The sequence below is a fragment of the Bos indicus genome, chromosome 2 (assembly GCF_029378745.1).
Source record: "Bos indicus isolate NIAB-ARS_2022 breed Sahiwal x Tharparkar chromosome 2, NIAB-ARS_B.indTharparkar_mat_pri_1.0, whole genome shotgun sequence".
In the NCBI taxonomy this organism is placed as follows: domain Eukaryota; kingdom Metazoa; phylum Chordata; class Mammalia; order Artiodactyla; family Bovidae; genus Bos; species Bos indicus.
Window position 1 is genome coordinate 54,941,218 of NC_091761.1, and position 14,106 is coordinate 54,955,323.

General features: G+C 37.6%; 1 protein-coding gene and 1 pseudogene across 1 annotated transcript in view; one reads left to right on the forward strand and one right to left on the reverse strand.

Annotated features, from left to right (window-relative positions):
- Positions 1-14,106, forward strand: part of LRP1B (LDL receptor related protein 1B) — a 2,167,013-nt gene that overhangs the window by 364,934 nt on the left and 1,787,973 nt on the right. The window lies entirely within an intron of this gene.
- LOC109568075 (HIG1 domain family member 1A, mitochondrial pseudogene) lies at positions 4,249-5,587 on the reverse strand (annotated as a pseudogene).

A 14,106-nucleotide genomic window follows, 5' to 3' on the forward strand; every position in this document is an offset into this window, starting at 1 on the left:
CTCAAAATGCCAGGGATCCCTAAATTGAAAAACAAAGCAGTTCCTCTAGTGGTTATGAGAGCAGGCTTTGTGTCAGTAGATGAGTGTTTTTGGTCTTGACTGTGCCCACTTTCTGGTTGGATGATATTAGTCATTTAGCTTTCCACATAGCCTCATATCTGATATGCAAGATGCAAACAGTAGATTTTCCAAGAGTATTAAGAGAAATACACAAAGTTTAATTTAGCATGTGGCACATAGTGCACATTCAGTAACTATTATCACTGATAGTATTGTTTTATTATCTTCCATAAAAGAAGTGTTTTCAAAATCTAGCAACTTAACACAGTAAGAAGTCATACTAAATGGTTGTGAAAAGCATATTAAAATGTTGACTATATTTAAATCAAACTGTAAACATTCAGTCTATTTTCTAGACTATTTTTGACACATAAACTAAACTCCAGCTCTATTAGTCACTTGGTATTATGTTGATGTTCAGTATTTCCCTATGTGATCTTTCCTTTGTTTGGAATGACATTCTCCTTCTTGGCAGTTTGGTGATTTCATATTCATTTATTAAAATGATTAAAAATTACCTTTTCTGCAAAATTTCCCTCGTATTTGTATCAGTTCTTTCTGAATTGTAGTGAAATTACCCAGTATGTGTGTGTGTTAGTTGCTCAGTCATATCCAACTCCTTCACAACCCTATGGACTGTAACCCACCAGGTTCCTCTATCCATGAAATTCTCCTGGGAAGAATACTGCAGTGGGTTGTCATTCCCTTCTCCAGGGGATCTTCCTGACCCAAGGATTGAACCCCAATCTCCTGTACTGCAGGCAGATTCTTTACTGCCTGAGCTACCACAGAAGCCAAGTATTCCATGGCTAAGTAATTAGTGATATTAATTGTATAACATAACAAAATGTCTACAGACTAGCAGACTGGGGTACGGGGGCACCTCGGGGTAGACCTGGAGAAGAAAACAGCAACCCATTCCAGTATTCTTGCTTGGGAAATCCCATGGATAGAAGAACCTGGAGGGCTACAGTCCATGGGATCACAAAGAGTCGGACACTACTGAGCAACTTTCACTTCACTTCACACTTCAGGGTAGGCCAATGATGTGACTGGAAATGCAAGTAGGGTGTGTCTTTCCACTTTGCCATTCTCAGTATGTTGGCCTTCAGTCTTAAATATCCTCATTCTTTCAAAATGGCTGTGGCTATTCGAGATTTCAAATGCTCACAACCTAAAGCCATGCAGGAGAGCTCTTCCTTCAAGTCTATTTGTAGTAATATAAGCACACTTGATTCCTTAGTTTCATTAGCCAACAATGGGGCCCATGTCCATATCCTAGCTACAAGAATGACTGGGAATGCAAACATGTGGCCTTCCCTGTCTTAATAGTAGGAAGTGGGATTTTCACACATGGGAAAGGTAACTATCAGGTAGGCAACTAAAAATGTCTTCTGCATGTCCACTCCTCATCTTAGCCCCTGACCCCAGTTGCCCATATCAGGAACTGCTCTTTCAACATTCTAGTTACAACTGTATTAGCACCTACCACACATTATTGTAAATATCTATTTTCGTCTACCCTGTCAGCAATGTGTGGGTAGAACTATTGTTGTCTCCATCATTATGTTCTCAGGGTCTCTTTTGGTAAATGGATATTAATTAAATCAATAAGTTTAAAGTCTTTTAAAATAGAGAACAAGAATTTTTTTATTGAAAAATACATGTAAAAGTCAAAATATGGATTTGAGAGAGATAAAATTGTAGTCTTTGAAGAGCCCTTAATAGTTAAAAAAAAAAAAAAAAAAAACACATAAGGAATAGGAGATATTGCATCATCCCCGAAAGAGCCAAAGCCTAACCATCTGCTTCATATCTCACTAAGCCTAGAGATGAGAAAAAATATGTGAATTTTGGTACCCCCTGGGAGATTGGATGAGAATCATACAGGATTCAGAGAATAGAACTTGCAGGGAAATGTCAATAATTTAGGTGTTTTTTTTTTTCTTTTGCAATTATGAAGGAGAACTGTCAAAACTGTTTCATTCCTTAAAAATATAGTACATGAAATAACTCTGCAGATTCATTTCAGTAGGCTTTTGAGAAAAGGAAGGTAAAAAGGAAACAGAGCATTTCTATTGAAATTTCAGAAAAGAACTCTGAACTGCAAAGTGTTAGTCTAATGATAATAAAAACTTGACTCAACCATGTTGAATGTACCAGTTTTTTTCAACTGAAAAACATATCCTATGCCTCTTGCTAAATAAAGAACAAGGTTTTTACTCTGGGTACTTTTTGCTTTTTCTTGGTAAAGAAGCAGTTCCAAATGAGTCTATACTGAAGTGCTTTACAATTTTCCATATCACTGCCTGAAAAAAATGAGGAGGCAACCAATGTTAAATGATCAAAAAAAAAAAAAACCTTTCTCTTTGAAAATTAAATGTCAAATTTAATTTGAAATGTTTACAGAGATACTTCTTATTGTTCATTATGATCGAAATGATAAATGAGCAAAGCTTCTTCCTGGGGATAATGTACTTCTTAAAATTTTCAATTTTGTCTTGATTTTATATAAGATGGCCTTGTAAGTATGAATTGCCATTTGCAGCACCAAAAGCACTTGGTGCTTAATAAGGCATAGAATGATTACTAATTTAGTAGCCAATAGATAGCATATAAATATACAATTAAGTACAATTTTCTCATACTAGAAGGATATTACATTTTTATACTTTCTCATCTAATGAGAATAAAAACCTGTATGTACACCCATGCACACCACGCTCCCCAGTTCATATATTTCCCAATCAGGTATATCATTTATGTGAGCATTTATAGTGATTTTTATAAAATCTTGTCATATACTTCTAGTAATTATTACTAGCCTTAGTCCTGTGCAGATTTATTTTGACTGTTATTTGACATTAAGAAAAAAAATGTGTTTTATTTAAGTAGTGTTGAAACTAACAGAAAGCACGTTAGGAGAAACAGCCTTTAAAATAATGGTAAAATAGCTGGTGGTTTGTTTGTTTCATACTAATTTAAACAGGTTTACATAAGTAATTGGAGAAGGAAATGGCACCCCATTCCAGTACTCTTGCCTGGAAAGTCCCATGGATGGAGGAGCCTGGTAGGCTGCAGTCCATGGCCGCTGGGAGTCGGACGTGACTGAGCGACTTCACTTTCACTTTTCACTTTCATGCATTAGAGAAGGAAATGGCAACCCACTCCAGTGTTCTTGCCTGGAGAATCCCAGGGATGGGGGAGCCTGGTGGGCTGCCGTCTCTGGGGTCGCACAGAGTCAGACACGACTGAAGCGACTTAGCAGTAGCAGCAGCAACATAACTAATATCTGGACCATGAGGTGAACTGGGGTCTGATACTAGTTTCCTATTGCTGTTGTAACAGATTGCCACAAAACTTAATGGCTTTACAACAACACAAGTTTATTATCTTACATTTCTTGAAGTCAAAGCTCTCAATAGCGTCCACAGGACTGAGTCATTTTGGAAGCTTTAGGTGAGAATACACTTCCTTGCTTTTTCCAGATTGTAGCGCTGCTCATATTCCTTGGCTCATAACTGCTTCCTCAGGGCATGGCAGCCCATTCCAGTATTATTTCTTGCCTGGGGAATCCTATGGACAGAGGAGCTTGGCAGGCTACAGTCCACAGGGTAGCAAAGAGTCGGACACGACTGAGGTGTCTTAGCATGCAAACACATACAGGTCCCTCCAGCATCTGCTTCTGTGGTCCCATCCTCTCCTGACTTGACCCTTATAAGTACTCTTGTTGTTACATTGAGTTCACCTGGATAATTCAGGATAGTCTCCCCACCTCAAGATTCCTTAATCACATCTGTCACATGTCACCTTGCATTGTCACCTTACAAAGTAAGGTGACACATTAAGAGGTTCTAGAAATTAGGATGTGAACATGTTTGGGGTATCTTTATTCAGTCTACCACTGGGCTGTTATTCAAGAATTTGATTAGTCTCTCTTAAAGAGTTTTATCTTCAGGGATAACAGAGCTCCAAGTTGAGCTGTGTGAAAAATGATACATTTATATAAGAACATGATATTCTTACATACATGATGTGTGTGAGGAAATATGTATTTAGAAAAAGAAATTAAATTATCAGTAATGACCCAACAAACAATGAAAGTTATTAGTTAAAAACCATGTTATCATTGTTGAAATATGGATACTCTTCATTACTATCTGACTCTCTGATACAGGCCTGGGCAGATTTTTTTTTTTTTTTTGATGTGTTCATTTACTTTAATAATACTACATTTACCATGTTATCACCATGGAATGTAAATTCAGGTTAGACGAGAATTCACAAGTACAACAAAGCATTCTGTGATATACCAAAGTTTGTATAATGTCTGACCAAACCAGCTTGCTCATCAATGACTTCCATTGTAGGGATTTTATTTAGTTGATGATACTTTTGGAGAAAATAAACATACTGCACACATTTAAAAAGTGTTTTTCATTTACCTTTGCATTAGCACTTAAAATACATGTTTCAAAATAATTTAAAATTATTCTAATATAACAGCAGCAAAATATAATTCTGCAATTGCTAAAGAGCTAAAAGGGATCCACAAGTTAAGTTACTCTCATGTTTATGATTCTAAAATAAATACTACTTCAAAGTGGCTCTGTTACCAGCTTTTTAGTTTTGGTTTAAAAACACACACAGACTTGCAGGGAGGTTTATAATGTTGTATTCCATGCACTGTTCTGAAAGGGTTCCTCAAGAGCCAACCAGCCCTTAAAACAGTACTCAGTCCACAAGGCCGTCAGAAAGTTACATTAACTGGGGTAAATAGGATTCCTACATTACATCAAAAGCATATGATATTCTGCAGCAACTGGGAGCATTTTCAGGATTGGCATGTTGTCTTCTTTAGAACTAATTTCAACAGAAGAGTTTAAGAAGGTGGACAGGTACCACTATCAAGTGTATTTAAAAGTGACATGTTTCTTTTGTGCTGGTCTGACTCCCCTGAATGACCTAGCTAGTGAACTAGTCACCAGTAACTTGGTCACCAGGCAAATCAAGCCTGCAAGAAAGGAGGCCAATTTTCAAATTACCATGTTCTTGTCTGACCCAAACAATTTATTTTCAGCATAAACATGTAACCTCAATATGAGATGTCTAACTAAAGCAAGCACCACCAAGACGACCAAGACAGCATCTCCTCTTCTAAGGTTTAGGTTTCCCCCAGAATTCTTGATACAGGGAATAGCCCGTACCAAGAGTCATTGCTCCCTCAACAAAGCCTTGGGCTGCCACACGCATGTGGATCAGGTGAACAGACATTTTAGTATGTCCCCTGCTCTTCAATCTATATAATCCATATGCAACAATTGCTGCAAAACCTGCCATTCCAATGGGGACAAATGGTGCCTCTCTAGCTTTTCGGATAAGTTTAGATCCCTGATCTTCATCATATGAAGAAAGAGAAATATCTGTGTCACTTGACATAGTGATTGAAGACTCTTCAGACAACTTCAAGACGTTTCAGGTTCCTACCGTATTCTGACCCCACTCCCGCACGCGCCGTCCAGCCGGCTTCTCCTCCTGGGCAGATTTTTAAGGATGGACTTAGCATCGATAAATGAAACAATGAATTATAATTTTATTGTGTATCAGTTCAGTTCCGTTCAGTCACTTAGCTGTGTCCAACTCTTTGCGATCCCATGAACTGCAGCACGCCAGCCTCCCTGTCCATCACCAACTCCCGGAGTTCACCCAAACTCATGTCCATCGAGTTGGTGATGCCATCCAGCCATCTCATCCTCTGTTGTCCCCTTTTCCTCCTGCCCCCAATCCCTCCCAGCATCATAGTCTTTTCCAATGAGTCAACTCTTCACATGAGGTGGCCAAAGTATTGGAGTTTTAGCTTTAGCATCAGTCCTTCCAAAGAACACCCAGGGCTGATCTCCTTTAGGATGGACTGGTAGGATCTCCTTGCAGTCCAAGGGACTCTCAAGAGTCTTCTCCAACACCACAGTTCAAAAGCATCAGTTCTTCGGTGCTCAGCTTTCTTCACAGTCCAACTCTCACATACATACATGACCGCTGGAAAAACGAGAGCCTTGACTAGACGGACTTTTGTTGGCAAAGTAATGTCTCTGCTTTTGAATATGCTATGTAGGTTGGTCATAACTTTCCTTCCAAGGAGTAAGCATCTTTTAATTTCATGGCTGCAGTCACCATCTGCAGTGATTTTGGAGCCCAGAAAAATAAAGTCTGACACTGTTTCCCCATCTATTTCCCATGAAATGATGGGACCGCATGCCATGATCTTCATTTTCTGAATGTTGAGCTGTAAGCCAACTTTTTCACTCTCCTCTTGCACTTTCATCAAGAGGCTTTTGAGTTCCTCTTCACTTTCTGCCATAAGGATGGTATCATCTGCATATCTGAGGTTATTGATATTTCTCTTGGCAGTCTTGATTCCAGCTTGTGCTTCCTCCAGCCCAGCGTTTCTCATGATGTACTCTGCATAGAAGTTAAACAAGCAGGGTGACAATATACAGCCTTGACGTACTCCTTTTCCTATTTGGAACCAGTCTGTTGTTCCATGTCCAGTTCTAACTGTCGCTTCCTGACCTGCATATAGGTTTCTCAAGAGGCAGGTCAGGTGGTCTGGTATTCCCATCTCTTTCAGAATTTTCCACATATAGTAGGGTTTATATTTCAATCAACCACAAATTTCGTGAAGGAGATATATTTCCTTGCCAAAATGAAACTACAAATTTTGACCCTTTGGGATCTACCTTCCCTTCCTCTCTAAGTGTGCATAATCCAAATTATTTTTGTATTCTTTTCAAGCAAGGACTTAAAGTGCTGTTTCACTTTGTCTTACACTTACAATAATTATATTCCTAAAGGAATTATCATTTAAAAAAACTATTGTTAACGCATTTGGCTAAGTTACATTTGTATAGCCAGCTATTGTAAAAGTGTAATTTTCAGTATAGTCTTTAAGAGACTCTGGAGGATAACATTGAATCTCTCTCAAATTTGAGTTTTAGTTTTCATGGATGCTTTAGTTTTATATAGTATAATCTTTGCTATTCAGAGTATTTTATTTTAAGCATGGGAAAGCTTAGCTTTATTTTGGTGATTAACTAAATAAAGCTATTTATCATTCTGGTAATAAAACAAAAAACACCAGTATTGCTTTGGTTTTTCTATTTCCCCTCTCTTTCCAAAAGTAATGTATAATTCTTTATAGAAAAATTGACTTTTTTCCATTGAAAACTCCTTGTTATATCAAATGTGAAGTCTAAGACAGAGCCTTCTGCCTTCCAGAAGCTCAGCACCCGGTAACTACTGTACTAATTTGAAATACCATAAGATCTTTTGGGAGGTTTGAGTGGAGCACTATGGAATCAGTGATGAAGGAAGAAAAAGTTTGTTGTGAAAGTTTCAATTAAAGGAGGTAAAATGTCTTTGGACTCTAGAGCAATTGTTGTTGTTGTTCAGTCACTCAGTTGCGTCCTACTCTTTGCAACCCTATAGACTGCAGCGTGCCTGGCTTCCCTGTCCTTTCACTATCTCTGGAGTTTGCTCAGACTCATGTACATTGAGTCAATGATGCCATCCAACCATCTCACCCCCTTCTCCTCCTACCCTTAATCTTTCCCCCCATCAGGGTCTTTTCCAATAAGTCAGCTGTTCACATCAAATGGCCAAAGTATTGGAGCTTCAGCTTCAGTATCAGTCCTTCCATGAATATTCAGGGTTGATTTCCTTTAGGATTGACTAGTTTGATCTCTTTGCTGTCCAAAGGACTCTCAAGAGTTTTCTCCAGCATAACAGTTCAAAAGCATCAATTCTTCAGAGCTCAGCCTTCTTTATGGTCCAACTCTCAAATCCATACATGACAGCTAGAAAAACCATAGCTTTGACTAGATGGACCTTTGTCAGCAGTACTAGTTTTGTTACAGAGAAAAGCCATTCCAATCAAATAAATAAGCAGATAAAGTAAATACAAAAATACATACAATGATGTATCTAAGGAAAGTGAATAGAACAGTATGGAGAGCTTAAAGTATATGCTGAATGGTTAAAGGATGGTAGGAAAAAACATTGGAGAAGAAGTCTTTTCAATATCTTATGAAAAATAAATGGATTCGGATTATATTCTTCATTTACATTTGCATATTTTTCTGGAGTAGATAAATATAAAGGAAAAAGAATCATGGTGTTTCCTGATTCCTGATAGCTAATTTTACATGAGCTTTATCAAACTTTGAAGTTGAACAGGCAATGTATTATGTAGGTCTCTATAAGAATTCTTTTCTGATAATGAATTCATTACCTATTACATGAACAATATATAACCATATTTTCTTTTAATAATTATGTTTAAGTTAGCGATGAGATATAGATATAAGATATAGTACTCCAATATTCTTGCCTGGGAAATCCCATGGACAGAGGAGTGTGGTAGGCTACAGTCCATGGAGTTGCAAAGAGTTGGACACAATGGAGCACACACACACACACATATAGATATAATAAGTAAATATTTTTCATGTTAACTAAGTTTGAAAACCTAACTCAGAGCATTTTCCTCATACTCAATTTGTTCAAGAGGCTGTATCTGTTTCTTCCTTAACTTAACTAGGTTTAGTATCAGACTTCTCAGTAATTTGGCTGTTGAGTGGGTATTATCCCTCCTTTACATTTAAGTTGTAATTAGCTACCATAGCTCATCATGTATATGTCCTTCAAATGTTCCCATATGATGCCCTATCATGTACTCAGGACACAATTTGTTGGTAAGTTAACATTCTGATTAGTATTGAAGTAGCAAATCAACTTTTAAGGGAAATTCAATGACAGTATTATAACTTAATTATAATAAAATACTCAAGGACTTAGTAGAGACTACACAATTGACCGCTATTGACAGATATCAGTTTTAGTATTTGACCTGTATGGTTTCTGAGTAGCAATTTCTCATTATTGTAAAATGAGAAAATATAAATTAACTAATATAGGCCAACTCATGTATATAAAATCTTTTAGCTAAGGCCATTGACATCCAAACTCCAAAAGTATTAGTATACATGTTTATTAAGACAAGTAATTAGATGTATTAATATAAGTGTAACAGGATTATTACACCAAGATTTCCTCATGCCAGGATGAATCCAAACTCAGTAAACTCCATAGGCTATGGTTGTCCTAATCTTTTCATGTCTTTTGACTGCAAGAGTCTATTATTATGAAGAATCGCAGTATTAGCTTTGATCTTCTTCCTTATGAATGCTAGCAAAACTGCCTGCACATTCTCATAAGCTTCTTGTTTTAATTACAGTGTATAATATTACATTTCATACAATAGGAAGACATGTAAAATAAGATTAGTTTGGCTATCTCAGAAGTGTAACATGAAGCATTAAAAAGGATAAATGGAAAATGCACATAGACATAACATATTTAGCTTCTGATTCAAAGAAATCAATCCAGTGTATGTATTTTAAAATAAGTACCTTAAAATGGTAGAAATTCATTTATTTGAATCCAATAATCAATGCTTTAAAAACTGACCTTGAAATGGAATATGTAGTAGAAGAATAAATAGGTGGGTTGTAACAAGTTATTCTTAACTGCTGTTTCCTAGAGGGATAATATAAAACTGTCCTCAAAATTGCAACAATGCAAACTCCCTTTAAAGGTTGGAGCTTGCTGAGCAAGCTGATAACGTAGGCTCATTAGGTAAACTCCCATAAGTATATCATACTTAAAAAAAAAAAAAGTTTGCATCATGATGATTTTGTATATGTGTCTATGTGTCAATACATCTGGGGCTTTTCTGGTGGCTCAGACAGTAGAGTTTGCCTGCAATGCAGGAGACCCAGGTTCAATTCCTGGGTCAGGGAGAAGGAAATGGCAACCCACTCCAGTATTCTTGCCTGGAAAATCTACAGTCCATAGGGTCTCAAAGAGTCAGACATGACTGAGGACTTCACTTTCTTCTTTCTTCTCTATCAGTACGTCTGCATATGTATTGAGGAAGAGTGGTTTACGTATTTTCCCTAGGGTCTTTCTTATGGCATTTTCCCAAGAAATTATTTGTATCTATGGCTCAATGCAGGTGAACATTTGGACACTCATACAAAACAAATTAACTGTCAAATATATACTTTCCAATTTAATTGGATTCCCATTGCTGTTAGAAAGACATCCTTTCACAGATTTCTAGTTGACTCACTTTTCATTTTTCTATGCATTCTGAATCTTTACCACTCTTTCCAATTCTACTTTCTTTAAATTCCAAAAGTGAATCCTGCTTTTCAGTTTTTTGAGAAAACACAACCAGGTAGGAATACCTTAACCTTCTTCTCTACCAGCTAATGCTTTATCTCTCTCATTTTTCTGTCCTTCCTTTCTCAGAGCAGATGCTCCCACTGTTGGTTAGGTTTGCATCAAAGTCCTTTGAGTTCTTAGGAGCTGCTGAACTTTCCTATCATTTTGGAACCTGCAGTCTCTCTCCCTTCAGTGACATGTATCCCTTGACCTTCAAGTATGCTCCATCTTATAATTTATCCTACTTGTGCTTGGTCATTGGTAAACCCCTTTGTTAATCCATTCTTAAAATTTTCCATGATTTTAATGCATCCCTTTCCCCCTTGTCCATCTCTTGTATCTCTCGCTAAACTTTCTATCTCCTTGCCTGACCTGCTCTTTTTTTTAAAATATCATTTATTTATTTACTTGCCTGCGCAAGGTCTTAGCTATGGCATGTGGGCTGCAGTCCATGGAGTCACAAAGAGTTGGACAGGATTGAATGATTTGGCACAGCACAGCAGACTCTTAGTTGCTACATGTGGGATCTAGTTCCTGGTCAGTGATGGAACCTCACCGCCCTACATTGGGAACTTGGAGTCTTAGCCACTGGACCACCTGGGAAGTCCCTGACCTACTCTTACTTTGTTGACTTTCTCTTCCTGTCTGTCTTTCTCTCTTCCCGCACCTGTCTTTAATTTCATCTAAATCTATTCTTACGCTTTTCAGTGTTTTCATACAGCTCCAGTTCTTTTCTGTATCTTCAGTTTTGAACTTTCTCTTGAATTTCAGACTTCGAGTTGTCACTGCCTATTGCATATTTATTCTTGGATGTCTCCCAAGCACCTCACAGTCAGTATAATACAAAAAAAAAAAAAAAAAAAGTTGAAAAGTTATACGTTTGGGGTCAGAGATCTGAATTTAAGATCCTGACATTTAACAAGATGGTGAAAAGACATTCAACTTCAGTTTCCTCATCAAATCATCTTGAAACTCCATTTCACCAACACATTTATCCACACAGCTATCCCCTTTCACCCACATTATTGCAATAATATCCTAGTTGACCTCTCTGCTTCTACCTTCACTTCACTGTATTCTATTTCAACATAGTAGCCAGAGTCATCCTTTAGAAAGAAAGTCACTTAGACTGTGTCTCTCTACTCAGAATATTCCAGTGGTTTCCCATCTTATTTTTTTTGTAAAACGCAAAGCCTTCACCTGCCACCCTCAACCCCATATTTATTGATTCCCTGACCTCAATTCTTCTGCTTTTTGATTTTTCTCCAGCCACTCAGAGTTTCTTATTGTTCTTTAAATTAGCTGGGTTCTCTCTTGCCACAAGTTCTTTTATCAAATTGATTTTTCTTGGAGTATAGTTGATTTACAGTGTTGTGTTAGTTTCAGGTATACAGCATAGTGAATCAGTTATGCATAAACATATATCCACTCTTTTATATTATTTTCCCATATAGGTCATTACAGAATACTGAGTTCTTTGTGCTATACACTAGGTCTTTATTAGTTATCTATCCAACCAGTCCATTCTGAAGGAGATCAGCCCTGGGATTTCTTTGGAGGGTATAATGCTGAAGCTGAAACTCCAGTACTTTGGCCACCTCGTGCGAGGAGTTGACTCATTGGAAAAGACTCTGATGCTGGGAGGGATTGGGGGCAGGAGGAGAAGGGGATGCCAGAGGATGAGATGGCTGGATGGCATCACTGACTCGATGGACGTGGGTCTGAGTGAACTCCGGGAGTTGGTGATGGACAGGGAGGCCTGGCATGCTGCGATTCATGGGGTCACAAAGAGTCAGACACAACTGAGGGACTGAACTGAACTGAACTGAACTGAGTGCGAATATGCCAAACCCAATCTCCCAATTTATCCCTCTCACCACACTTTTCCCTGACTGTAACCTTAAGTTTATTTTCTACCTCTACAACTCTATTTCTGTTTTGTAAATAAGTCTGTTTATATATACCTTTTTTTTTTTTTTTTTAGATTTGACATGTAAGCAATATCATATATTTGTCTTTCCTGGTCTTACTTACTTTGCCTAGTGTAATCATCTCTAGGTCCATCCCTGTTTCTAAAAATGATGTTATTTCATTCTTTGTTATGCCTGAGTAATATCCCATTTGAGGGTTTCCCAGGTGGCTCAATGGGAAACAATCTGCCTGCCAATGCAGGAGATGCAGGAGATATGGGTACAGCCCCTGGTTCAGGAAGGTCTCCTGGTGGAGGAAATGGTAACCCACTCCAAAATTCTTGCCTGCAGAGTCCCATAGACAGAGGAACCTAAAGGGTTACAGTCCATAGGGTTACAGAATCAGACCTGACTGAGTGAGTGAGCATGCACGCAGGCAATATTCCATTATATACATATTGGAGACAAGAGTGGAGAAAAGGGAACCCCCCCACTACGTTGTTGATGGGAATGTAAATTGATGCAGTCACAGTGGAGAACAGTAAGGAGGTTCCTTAAAGAAAACTAAAAATAGAGCTACATATGATCCAGCAGTCCACTCCTGGGCATATATTCAGACAAAAGGATAATTCAAGAAAATACATGCATTCCTATGTTCACAGCAGTACTGGGACATAGAAGCAACCTAAATGTCCATTGATGGAGGAATGGATAAAGACGATGTGCTACATATATATACAATGAAATACTGCCACAGGTTCTTGACACATGGGCTTTTATTCAAGTGTATGTCACTCTGATCTTCTTTTTTTTAATTTTATTTTATTTTTAAACTTTACATAATTGTATTAGTTTTGCCAAATATCAAAATGAATCCGCTACAGATATACATGTGTTCCCCATCCTGAACCCTCCTCCCTCCTCCCTCCCCATACCATCCTCTGGGTCGTCCATAAGCCTTTACATTCTCTGTGACATATTCTGACTACCTGATTCTATATCAATCTTCTATATCAAGGTTCTATATCAGTCTTCCCAGTCTCTAACACAAATCCCCATTCCTGTTTTACTTTTTTCCCATAGAGTTTATCTTCTAATACATTTTACCATTAACTTACTTATTTCTGTTTCTATCCTCTACTGTAACATAAACTCCATGTTGGCAAGGAATTCTGCTTTGTTTTACTTACTATCGTATCCTCAATTCCTAGAACATAGTAGAAGCCCAGTGATATTTGTTGAATAAATAAATGAATGAAGAAATAAAAATGCCAGGGATGGAACTGCTTTTTGAGCTGCAGAGCACTATAAAAATACTGATTACTCTTTACTATTATTATTCCACTGTCCCCATGACCAGGCTCATATGCAAATCTACATTCACATACACAATATCTTTTCTTTGTTTCCCATCTCTATATCCTATCTTTGTTTTGAGACACCATTTAATCAATTTCTGAGGCTATTTACTTGGAGGCATATTTGAGCCTTTCAACCATTTAGTCAGCAACTCCTAACTCTTACATTACATCATTTAGAACAGAGTTTCCATTTTAGTCCCCACTGCTTTACCTGTCATCTTGAACTTGTTTCTAGACAATGGCAATAGTCTCTTAACAGATGACCTTAAGAATACCCTTTCTTAAGTACTTTTCCATAACCTCAAATTATCTACAGAATGCTTCCTACAGTACTTAAAGTCCTTCATTACTAAATATGACCTATGTTTTTGACACATTATTTTTCAGCACCCATAAATTGTTCTGTATGGCCCTTTTCATTTCTTTATACTTCAAATTCTTATTGATCATTTACTTATGGCACTATATAATGGCACTTAGCAAGGCACCAT